Raw genomic sequence first — 13,007 nt, 5'->3', positions numbered from 1 at the left:
TGATTTAAAACATCCAATTTCTGGATGATTTGTTTACTTATAAAATTAATTGATCTTTAAAAGAAATCTTTGCACTTTAAGAAAGTGTCATTTGTTTGCACTCTGCTGAGATTACTGATAACGTGGGCGACAAAGTTAACTGTTCCTTTTTTCATTTTAATATCATTTACAATATGCTTCCAGATAACATTGGATGAAGAGATTGCCAGTTTTAAAGTATTGTTTGAGTGGTCATTAGTAAATGTGAGATACATTATTTTTTGCATTTATATTCCACCTCTGCTTCAAGGAGCACAATGTAATGTACGGGGTTCTCCCCCTCTCCATTTCAACCCTACAACAACCATTTGGTGTAGGCTCGGCTGAGAGACAGTGACTGGTCCAAGGTCACCCAGTGAGATTCACAGCTAAATTATTTAATCAGAATAGTAATTAAATACAACTATACATGGCACACACCACCCTACTGAGCCCAGTTAATACCTGCTTCTTATTCACTGTAAATCTGGAAAACAGACACTGAAACAATTACCTCGCCTGTTGCCTTAGTATTGGCTTGTAAACTTTTTAATTGGCTAAACAAACACTTGGGAAGGGCAGCAGAAAAGAGACTGACAGTGGGACTGCATGTTGTAGAAAATGTATGGCTTCTGGCAACTGGAACCCCAGGTTTCCTCCTGTCTCCTACACAATGCCCACCACAATGTTATCACACTCCTGATAATTCCTGCTTCCTCTTCACTTAACTGGCTTCAAGTGGCAGGTGGATTCAGAGTCCAGTGAAATCATCTTGTGCATTTTGTATTCCTAAGTGTTACCAGAGAAGGAAAGGATGCAGGAGGTGCCGTTTTGAGAAGTAGCCGTGCATTTTTCGCAAAGCCTGGTTCCAGCCAGAGTTGAGGAATTTATTTTTGCACAGTTTTTGCTATGGAGCAGCCATGTTGTGGGATTTCAATGCCTTGTTATCAGAAGACAAAACCAGTTTGAATTCTGTCACAGAGTGGGTGCAGTAATTCTTTCTTTCCATGATTAATTTTTATTATCTGAAAAGACCGAAGAACTGTGCCTCATGGTCATTCATGGGATTGGCTTTTGAACAAGTCCTTGAAAGGGAGGACATTTTCTGAAGTAGACAAAGTTAATGTAAAGCTTGTATTCATGTTCTGTAGTATTAACATTGTTATGGTATTGTAGAAGTAGCCAATGTGATGGGCGGCTGAGAAGGAGGCAACAGGCACATGTCTGTAGGACAACATGTTAGCTACCTGTATTATTTCATTGTATTGTTGTTGCTTGTAACTGTCTGTGAGTCATGACAGTCCTATTGGCTCCATTGACGAGGAGGAACAGAAGCTAAAAAGGCTGCGAGGACAGTAGCTGAAAGAGGCTGATTGGAATAGTAAGAGGAAAAAGCTAGGAAAGGTAGACTATCTGTCGTAGAGGGATACAGTTTTGCCTTGGGAATTCTCAGATTTGCAAGTGAATGAGCTGTGCATTTTCAACATCTGGGTTGAAGAGGCTGCTTAACTAAAGAGACGGGCCCACAAAATTAGAGGAGTGTGCCCAGCTCACATAGTCACTCTGTTAGAACATGGAGGTTAATTGAAAGAGAAGCTTCCTTTCTTTTTGGCCAAGATCCAGTGAAATACTTTAGGCATGGTAAGGGCTTGTATGAGCCTGTTAGTTTTTATTTATTTTTAACAGCTGCTTTTGATACTATATAGGATGGTTTTAAAAATCACCCAGCTTGCTTAGGTTTGAAAAGTATATGGCATGTGAGTTTGCTATGTGACATGTGATGCTTTTGTTTCAGGGAGGGAAATCATTTTGCATAAACTAGTAGTATAGGGGAGAGTTTAACTGATGAATTCCATCAGCAGAAGTCCCTAATGGGGCTCCCCCATCTCCTCTGCCCCACCCCCACCCCATGCCCCCAAAATTGGTTCAGGTGAGTCAGGAGAACCCCTGGAACAATACACAGGAGAGAAGAGGGAATAATCATTCTATTTGACGATTTAAAATGCTCACCCTGATGGAACAATCACCTTAGTGAGGCATGGAATTCTTCCCATAGTTCTGTGTATCTGAAAGTTTATTTTGTAAAGCGTATTAATCTCAAACCAATTAAGTTGCAATTGTAAAAATGTTTGCAGTCTTTAAAATTGCCTTGAAAAAACATTCGTGCATTACAAACTCTAGACGCACCCCCCCAGGTGTGTCCAAATTTACATATATCAATTTCTTCCATAGTTATTCGAGAGTAAACTACTTTTTTAAGATTAAAAATATTGCGGGTGATATAACTGCCATTTGTGCTCCGAAAACATTTTTCATTTTTACTGCACCTGCAAATCACCAATACCGAATTAATTAAAAAAAGAGTTGCATTCTGCAAGCTATATGTAGGCATAATGAAGCATAGATCGCTTGTATATTGTTCCTTAGTGGGAGAGAACTACCTGAGGTCTCAGCTACATGACTAGAGGGCACGGAAAATTGACACACAGCAGACAGGCAATTGGGTTTATCAACAAAGCCAGCAGTGGGGCCAGCAAAGACAAGCTGACATGCAGATGCGATGGATAAGAATTCCATCCAGAGATTCTTGAGCATATGGAACCTGCATCTGCCAGTGCTACTCCAGCAGTTGGCTGCCCAACCTTTAGCAGCTTCTGTAGAACTAATGTACAGCACATCTAAGGCAGTACTCCCCACCCCCACCCCCCGAAAGTGTAAACTAGCTCTTCTAAAACTAAATTCACATGCTTTGGTAAGGAATGTCTGGGTCAAAACGTGACTGCTAGGAATGTATGAGCGTTCTTATATTGTGCCCTTTGGAGACGAAATAAGATGGAGCTAGACTGAAATGGCACAATGCAAATAGGAACAGATTGTGTGAGATGTATACGCTGTCAAGGTAGATCCTGCTAGCTCAGTGTTGTCCACGCTGACTGCAAATTGCTCTCTTGGGTTCTAAAAACGAGTCTTTCCCCACCCTCCCCAGAGATGGGAGGGTGAGTCTGAAACCTTGGTCATCTAACATGTGCCCTGCCACGGAGTGTCAGAGCCATCAAAAGAGGCAGGTGAAGAGGTGGCTCACCATATTATAGCTGCCAGACAACTTTGCTATTCAATATTTATTGTAGATGCGGTCGTTTCATGTTTCTTGCTACCGTCTGAAATGTGATTATGGGGGCACAAAAAGATCCTTCTTGTTCACCCATATCAGTTTCGTGCTTAAAGCTTCCCATTTAATTTCCATTTAATTTTCTTTGCTCCCTGGTATGTGTCTTTGGAGAGAAAGTGAGATATTTATTTGCATTTATTAAATCTGTATACCATCCTCCATCAGTATATTTTATTTTATTGTTAATTGTGGATTGCTTTTAATTTTTGTTATTTTATCCATCTTGAGCTATGTGTTTTTGGAATAGAAATGTGGAATAAAAAAATCTTATAATAAATAAATAATTCAAAATCCAAAAATACTGTGAGTCTGGCTGATGAACCAGAAAGTAATTTCTTAATATGACTTCAGTGTTAACACCAGTGTTAACTGTTGGGGAAAAGTGTTATGTTGACTTTACAGTAGTGCACAAAATGAATACACCCCATCAAGCACCACCTACTGATGTGGGTGGAAACACAGAGATAGATTTCAGAGGCATAAAATTGGAAGTGTTTGTGTGTGGATGAAAGTACACAGAAGTAGCCTCAGAAAAACGGGGTCTGTGTGACCCACATATGTATTAAAACTCTAGTGTGTACCCACCGTCATTCAGCACAAAGGAAAAATCAAGCACACAAGGACCTGCTTTTATGTAAGAATCTTCTTTTCTCCGCTGATGAGAACCCTATATCCTTTCCTTGACACATAATATAGAGCTTCTGAAATTTAAAGTTGAGCCAAATCCCCTGGGGACTGTATTTTCCAAAAATCATGAGAAAAGAGAAGGGGTGTGTGTGTGTGTGTGTGTGTGTGTGTGTGTGTGTGTGTTTGTTTGTGTGTGAAGCCAGGGAAGCACTAAAGAATTTGCCACAGTGTTTGGGCATTATATTGCTCTTGCAGCAGAAGTCTGCTGCCAGAAGTAGAAAAACATTGAGGTCATCTTTGATAACCTTGAAATAGATCCTCGGGGATGTTCTGTTATTCTTCTAGCTTTTTAGAAACTACAGAGGGATCTTCCCTTCCGAGAATATTTATGGCAGTTAAAGGTCTGGGGTCAAGCTCTTCAGCTGGCAGTATTCCAAATGCAGTGCACAGCACCATTGATTACATTTCCTTTTCATTCAATTTGCAGTAAACCACAAGCATAATATTAGGGGCTGCAAATGCGGGACACATTTACTCGTGAGTAAGTTCTGTTAAATCCAGTTGAACTAGAGACCAAAGCCTTTAAATCCTTTTCACCCATAAGATCAGAACGAAATAGTAACATGATGAACACGGGGCATAAGAATTACAGTGTTTCATCAACGCATAGGGTCTCACAGCTAAAGCCCAGGCTATCATAGGAAGGATTCTCTCCAATATGAACCTCCTTGTGCCCCCAAATTCCAGTTTCGACTGAACTAAGATCAGTGGGGGAAAGGAGCAGAGGTGACCTATAATTACAGTAAGTGAGTAATCCTTTGACTTATTGTGGTCAAAGAAATATGCACACTTACAAACAAAACACACATACCTCTGTAAGGTAGGTGAAAAAGCAGCGACAAAAGTTGAATCAGTCCCCTAGTTCCCAGCATTTTTAACAGACAAGAAGGAATCATGGGTCAGCCAGACAGTACCATAGTGCTCTAAAGCTACCAGAGTACTCTATTCTTACAAAACACGTTTTTCTATATATAAATACATGCTTTCTTTTAATAATGTAGAGACAAATGCAAACGTTGTTATTTGCTTGCAGTGATCATTATCTCTGCACCTCCCATTTCTTAAAGATGATGCCGTATCTTTTTATTTTGTGATTTTATCCTGTGAACTGCCCTGAGACCTGCAGGGATAGGGCGGTATACAAATTTAATAAATAATAATAATATGTGGAGGACTTACAATTTCAGTTTTGAGAAGAGTGAGATCTAGCTTGATCTCAGTCAGCACTGCAGAACTTTTTACAGTATTACTAGATTATTTAAACGGCATGGAATCAAACTGTGTGTTGATGGGTGATTTTTTAAAGATTTCACTATCTTTTCAGTAAGTGACTGCTTAAACCTGGTGTTTTTAGTTCAGAGTGTTTGTTGCTCTTTATAATATGCTTGCAATTTGCAAATATAAGGGGAAAATAATTTGTTCAACCTAAGAAGTATCCCTGGACTTTATAATTTCTTCATGAGCCAAAGTTTCAGTTAAGAGTTTAAAATAATAATAGTAACAGACTTCTTTTCCTTAGGATTCCATTTCTCAGAGTCCTTTTTATGTCATATATGGCTAGTGTTTAAAGCACCTGTAAATATGCAACACGTGAATATGGCAGAAGTTGTTTTTTCAGGAGAGGGTGATTTCCCCTCCTTTGTTTCGCTTACTTCTGGCCCACTAGATGCTGTGAGACTACAACTCCCATCAGCCCCAACCAGCAGGACCAGTAGTTAGGAATGATGAGAGAGGTAGTCCTACAACATATGGAGGACCGCAGTCTTCCAAACCCAACCATAATGTTTGTTCCAGACACCCATGGTTTACATTTCTGCTGTTTCTGAACTACCTTTAATATCACATTTTACTTTTTAGGCCAAGACATTTTCTGTTCATTATTTAGACCTTGTGATGCCTTATATGCTTGTGACGAATAATTGTGTTCTGGCCTTTTTAACCTTCATGAAACACCACTTTGCAGAAGAAATGTCAGCTTCTGTGACTGCTCTTAGATTTAAAAATGGCTTGCCTACATGGCCATAAATTCACAAGCATAGCATCTTCCTGCTTGGCTCACCTTTGCTCCTGGTTAAATAACAGTCTCAAAATAAGATGGGCAGATACTTTCCCCACCTTGTCTTCTGATTATTATTTTAACATGGGCAGACCTGACCTGAAGGGTCTAAACTCTGTCACCTTGCATTACCGCTGCATTATACCAGCTCTATAGTTGTTCTGTTGAAGCTTCTATATGTTAAAACTCTATCATCCTAAGACTTTAATGGTTGTACTGCAGTCTTAAGTGGGGTTGAATCATTGGCCTACCAAAACAAGAAGCAGATCATACAAGTGAAATAAGCAAATGAAACCCCCCCCCCCAAATAAAATAAAGGGAGGCATAATAATGATTATATAAGTAAAACATTGTGTTTTTCCTATTAAAAGGTAAAGGTAAAGGGACCCCTGACCATTAGGTCCAGTCGTGACCGACTCTGGGGTTGCGGTGCTCATCTCGTTTTATTGGCCGAGGGAGCCGGCGTACAGCTTCCGGGTCATGTGGCCAGCATGACTAAGCCACTTCTGGAGAACCAGAGCAGCACACGGAAACGCCGTTTACCTTCCTGTCGGAGCGGTACCTATTTATCTATTTGCACTTTGACGTGCTTTTGAACTGCTAGGTTGGCAGGAGCAGGGACCGAGCAACGGGAGCTCACCCCGTCATGGGGATTTGAACCGCCGACCTTTTGATTGGCAAGTCTTAGGCTCTGTGGTTTAACCCACAGCACCACCCGCATCCCTTGTTTTTCCTATTAGGCAGGATTAAATCGTGGGACTAAATGGTGAATTAAACTAAACAGTCCAATCATACCATACATATATTTTTTTTACATGTTTTGGGAGTAAGGTTGTTGAGAGCTATCTACCTGCAACAGTAATAGTATGTTGAATAGCAAGTATTAAGGACTGTGAATAGCAAGTATTAAGTACAGAAGAGGAAAATTATTTTTAAAAAGAAGAATATGAAAATATGGAGTGTTTATAAAAGTGATGTTTTTGCATCCATAGTCTGAAGTTTCTGATGCCTGTTCGGAGTTTTTTTATACGATGCAGCTACTATATAATTCATTGTAATCATTAATACCTCCGGCTTGCGGGCCAAATTTGGCCTGGCATGGGTATGAGACAGTCTTCCCCAAACCATGCCCACTTGCCCCTACATTTGACCTCAAGGTGACCTCAAGATACAAGGCTGGATCAGCTACACCACCAAGATCACCAAGGGGAACTCAGTTGCACAACCGACCCCTGCAGAAAGCAGAGGAGTGCAAGCTCTGTGGCGAACTTGATCACACAGCCAGTCAATGCAGAAAGCAGGGATAATGTCACTGCCCATCAACTGTGGGGAAATCAGTTGTGCAGCTAATCCCTACAGAAAGCAGCTTTGTCACCACTCAGCAAACCCTATTGTGCTGTGTTCAATACTTAATTTTAAAATACTAATTGCAGAGCAGAACCAATAGGTTCCCTCACTCAGTTACCCAATGTGAAATAAGCCACCATGTTAGGCAGGTGGACCAACTTTTAGAAGGTTGGGGAACAAAAAAATCCACCATCAATATACTGTATGTGTTAATTTTAATCTGTTTCTATATATGCCCAAGAGCATTCTTCACCAGTCCACTTCCCACCAGGTGTTTTGGACCACAACTGGTGGGCTGGTGGGCACTGTAGTCCAAAATATCTAGAAGGCACCACCTTGGCAAAGGTTGTGCAAGATTCTTTTACCCCTGGTGCATGGCAATAGCCCTGCTCTTATATTTTGCCCAAGCAGAAAATCTCGTGTAGGATGGGATGTTGCGGCGTGGGGTCAGTGTGCACATCCCTTGATCGCAACCCAGATTAGTATTTCCTCTCTGGGCATATAATGCCTAAGAACCTGAACAGGGACACTTCTGTCACCACTAGGCCCCACAGACTGCTTCTGAGAAGCCTTAGGATCTTTTCTGAATTGATGTTATATACCTGTAGACTCTGATAACTCCAGCTCCTGTTTGAAATACATCTGGAGAGGCCCTAGCCACAAATCCATTGCTATCTAGTAACACTAGATTTAAGTTCCATCTCAAACTTGGAGTGCTCCTTTGAAAACAGTAGAGTAGGCCATGAGCTGAAAAAATAATCACCTTTTTGGCTTCAGTTCAGGTGCACAAATTTCTTAGGGGTTAAAGTTGGCGATATTGTAGGTGAGCTTCCATTAGATATTTACTTTTCCATCTCTGTTTCGTACAAAGCTTTATTTACTGATCTAACAACCTCAAACTGAGTTCATTTCCAAGGCTACTGTTGAATTATTGCAGATTACACCGTTATAAATGGCAGAAGAAAGGGACCCTTTCCCTGTGCTGTAATGTTGTCAGGGCCCTGAGGCTGTTGGCTTAGTTCATGATGTATTGTACTGCTAGTGTTCAGCTCTCTCAGGGGGATCGCTGGTCCTACTATAAGGTCAGGAGTTAACTACTTGTATTTTAGCTGGGTACTGCTATCAATACGGCTCCTATGGAAACCTTACTTGACGTCATATTTTTTTTAAAAAAACCCTTGCTACTGTAGCCAAGCTTTAGTAAAAGTCAATAAGAACATTAGACGGTTGTCTGTATTATTACTTACCACTTCCTGTCAGCAAGCTACCCATTCATTAGGAGAGAGTTTTGGAAATCTCACTTGATTATTTATGCAGTCAATAGCAAGACTTGTCTGCATTCATAATTGTTTGATTTTATGGCCTCTTCTTTAAACAAACATTGTCTATGGTAATGTGATGCCCTGATAGATGGGAAAGGTTTTGTCTGTGAATATCATTTAGATAATTAAAAATGACAGATGAAATCGCCTGCTGTCTTGACCTGTACTTTGTTCCCTCAGTGATGCTGAAGAGATGCTGATTGCTGTCAATCAAAACCCATTGGAGGTTTGTAAATTCTGGCTGCTGTGAACTCTGACCCTCCGTGTTGTTCTGAAATAGATAATAACCTTGAAATTATATTAGAATTTAAAAACTGCTGCACCAATGGGGCATACTATATATACTTTTTTAAAAAGAAGATGACTACCTAATGTCATTGTTTACTCCACAAATTCAGAACCAAAAGTATAAATTATTAGCACGTTCATATTGCAGAGGATTGTCTCATACCAAAGTACGGAACCATTTTCTTTAAGGTGCAGTTTTGTACCTGCATATTCCTTTAAAAATAAGTTTAAAATACCTCTTCATTAGATAATATTGATCTTATTATTTTAATAACTGATTCTGTAGCATATTATTCTATCATCTCTTTTCTTTATTGGGTGCTTATATCGTCTATATGGTTGTTCTCTAGGATGCTTTTGTGTGTATGATTATTGAATTGAAAACAATGGAAATCACACTTACATGCTCAAGATACAAAAAGCAAAGCACACATTTTCCGCAACAAAATTATGTGCCAGCTAATGGGGCTGGGAATCTGATTCAAGATATCAGATACTTTAATTTTCTAGAAGTAGGGTTTTTTCCCTGCCTCAGCAAAATTTATCCGGGACTTTGCAAAAACAGTTTGTGAAGTTTTTCTCTGTGCACATGATTTTAATAATTTCAGTTTCCTGAAATTATGACTTCTTCAGATATATGGGGATAGAGGGTCTCATTTGCCTGATAGACAATAGTTCCTCTGTTTAGAAGATATCAGAGGTATTAAAAGGATCACTCTTTCCTTATATTATGTCCACCCCACTCTTCCTACTGATAATGCTGGTGGGTGAAGAAGAATCACAAACCCAAGGAGAATAGGTTGTCTCCCTCATTCCTTACTCCCCCCTCTTAGAACTCCAGTTAGAGCAAGCAGAGAATTTGCAGACAATGGCATTTTAAATGTTGACTGCAGGATGCAAACAATGCCAATCTGGTATGAGCCCTATCATAAGTTGCTGGTGTGTGTCTAGTCCAAAGTCAACATGACGGTGCTTTCCTTCAAAGCCCTTCACAGTCTGTACCTAGGATATTTGAGAAAACAACTTTTCCCACACATGACTTCCCATCAGGGCTGGGCTTGATAGGCCATGGCTTCAGATACTCCAGGAGTTGAGGGATGAAGCCAGAAGGCAGGACCAGAGAACAAGTGAGGATTGAGTAATAAACCAGAAGCCAGAACTGAAGTGCAACTGGAAATCACAACTAAAGAGTAGGTCAGGAACAAAGGACCAACCAGGAGGCAGCCTCAAAGAGAGGAACAGAAGTCAGAGCTGAAGAACAACTGCATCAAATATTCAGAATACCATGTATGGAATTCAACAAATGTCTACCCAGAGTAGAACCACTGGAAATAACACACCTGACTTAATTATGTTCATTAATTTCAGTGGGTCTAAAACTTAGTTGAATACGCACTCCATGTTGCTAAGGAAAGACTCAGTTGAAGCCTCCTTATACATTTTCCTGTCTAAGAAGATGCTGCAGTCATCTTGGGGAGAGCAGAGTTAGTCTAAAACAGTGATGGCCAAACTCAGCCCTCCAGCTGTTTTGGAACTACAATTCCCATCATCCTTGACCACTGGTCCTGTTAGCTAGGGATGATGGGAGCTGTAGTCCAAAAGCAGCTGGAGGGCCAAGTTTAGCCATCACTGGTCTAGAGCATGAGTGTAGCTCACAGCCCAGGTAGATACTGCAACCTGCAGTTTAGTGGCTCACTATTTGGGGCAGGGGTGCAAATATCCCAAGGCTACGAATAGGTCTTAAGTCCTATTTTAAGACCTATTAATTTCTTTAAGACCTATTAATTTCTGAAGACATTTTGGTGGTCACACTATCTATTTGTTTTGTGTTATTTTATTTTATTGGTTTTTACTTAAACTTTGTTGTGCACTTTCAGAATATTACTTTGAGAAAATTCTTACAAATTCTGTTATAAATAATGCAGAACACATTTTCTTCCTTGTCAATCAGCTTTGAGGAAAACCAAGAGAGGGGTTCTTAGTTTCTCAGGAGCTCCAGCTGAATCTATAGTAGACTTCTGGAGAGAGAGAAAATTTTGAGTGTGAGAAATTGGGAGAGTTCTTATTTAATCATCTTAAACTTCAGTTGATGAGTCAGATTGTGTCAGCCAAGACCAGCAAGTGGACTGGTGAATACTGATGACATCCCTGTTAGATGGTAGTGTAAAGGTAAAGGACCCCTGACAGTTAAGTCCAGTCATGAACGACTTGGGGGTTGTGGCGCTCATCTTGCTATACTGGCCAAGGGAGCCGGCATTTGTCTGCAGACAGTTTTTCCGGGTCATGTGGCCAGCATGGCTAAGCCGCTTCTGGCGAAACCAGAGCAGCGCATGGAAATGCTGTTTACCTTCCTGCTGGAGCGGTACCTATTTATCTACTTGCACTTTGATGTGCTTTCGAACTGCTAGGTTGGCAGGAGCTGGGATTGAGCAACGGGAGCTCACCCCGTTGCAGGGATTCGAACTGCCGACCTTCCGATCGGCAAGCCTTAGGCTCAGTGGTTTAACCCACAGCGCCACCCGCGTCCGTAGATGGCAGTCTTCTTAAAGTAAATTAAAAATGCCATGGCAGGTCAGTCTTTCAGCCTCAGTGAAGAAATAATAGTAAGGAAACATCATCTTAGCATGGTATAAATCCATTACAACTTTAGTTGAAACTGGAATTCTAGGACAACATCAAATATTCCCATTATTAGCAAGCGAAACAAGATTGTTGAAGGAGACATCTTCCATGTGTCAATAGGCGGAATCACATTTGGATCTGGTCTGTGAAAGGAGAACATGGGCTAGGAATTCCAAACACTGGCATTGCTAGGATGCTGAAAAGGGTGAATGACCAGGAATTCCAGAAGATATTCGCCATATTTAATCAGCCACAGAGCAGGTTTGAAGTAGAGATCTTCATATGCTTTCAGTTATTCAGTAATGCAGGTACATAAGGATGTTTTCTCACACTCAGGTACAAATGAATACTGGTTGTTCTAATGCCATGCTAAGTAATGACACTGGCTATAATTCTACTGATGTGCAAATGATATTGAGGTCATGAGTCATGACCTCGGTATACAGAGTATTTCATATCCGTAGGGTTATCCAGAGTATTACTAATGGGACTTCAAACAGAGGCTTTTGTTTTGTGCTTATGCACTTCGGGGGGGAAAGCAATATGCTGATTACCATGTTGTCTATTCACCCCATGCGACTGAACATTGGGTAAGAACTAGTCTTTGAAGTAATGTACTCAGGCAGCCTGCGTTGGAAGGCAATGTTCCTCTAGCTTGTATTGTGTGTAAGATGAGACAATGCTGTCAATTTTGGCATCAAAACAAAAATTCTAAGGTTTTTTTAAAAAAAATATTTTATATTTGCAACTTAAACTATTTTGAAGATAATGAATGATACATTTTTCTTCATTAATCTGTGAAGAAGTTGCATTCTTTATTATTAATCCTTTAGAGCTGATTCAAATGTGCCGACAGGTACATGGTTTTGTTTTCTGATGGACCTTCACCAGTATATGTGAATACTTGTGAAGGAAAGTAGTTTAAAACAGCAGGTTGGGTATTTTTAGCACCATTGTTAGAATTCAATGCACTCTTTCCATCAGTGCAAGAACTTTTCTCTGCACAATGGAATGTTACCTTCCTCTCCTCGCCTGCACGCCCCCCCAAACCCTATATCAGTTAGGGGTGTCCCTGAATTCCCCAGAGCAGATTTGTGGAGGATGTGGGGCACAAGAGAAGAGAACATACCTGTTTCCAATAGGCAAACAGAAATCCTTGTATGAACAGAACAAGCGCATACCTCCTCAAATAGGAAACCTCTATTGCTCAATCTTGGTCTTTCAATACATTAAAAAGTTTGGGTGGGATTCAGCTAAACTGTTGCATGCACAGTGTGAGTTCTGCTCATTCCAAATTCCACCATTTACATTCGGATTGATAAGCATATTTTTAAAAGAAATTTATATCTAATCTTCTTGTCTCTAAATATACTGTGCTAATTTTTGTATTTTTATTATTTTACTGAAGATGTAGCAAATAAATCTAGAATTTTACAGTAATTTGCCGTTGATGGAACCTGTCCATTTTGACCTCCCCCTGCCCTCTTTCTGTTGCATT

The 13,007-nt window shown here is 40.3% G+C and overlaps 1 protein-coding gene across 11 annotated transcripts in view; it reads left to right on the top strand.

Moving 5' to 3' along the window:
• Window positions 1-13,007, top strand: part of NPAS3 (neuronal PAS domain protein 3) — a 637,639-nt gene that overhangs the window by 309,422 nt on the left and 315,210 nt on the right. The window lies entirely within an intron of this gene.

This window comes from Podarcis bocagei, assembly GCF_964188305.1.
Source record: "Podarcis bocagei genome assembly, chromosome: 1".
Classification (NCBI taxonomy): domain Eukaryota; kingdom Metazoa; phylum Chordata; class Lepidosauria; order Squamata; family Lacertidae; genus Podarcis; species Podarcis bocagei.
This window is presented reverse-complemented; position numbering and strand designations above follow the sequence as displayed.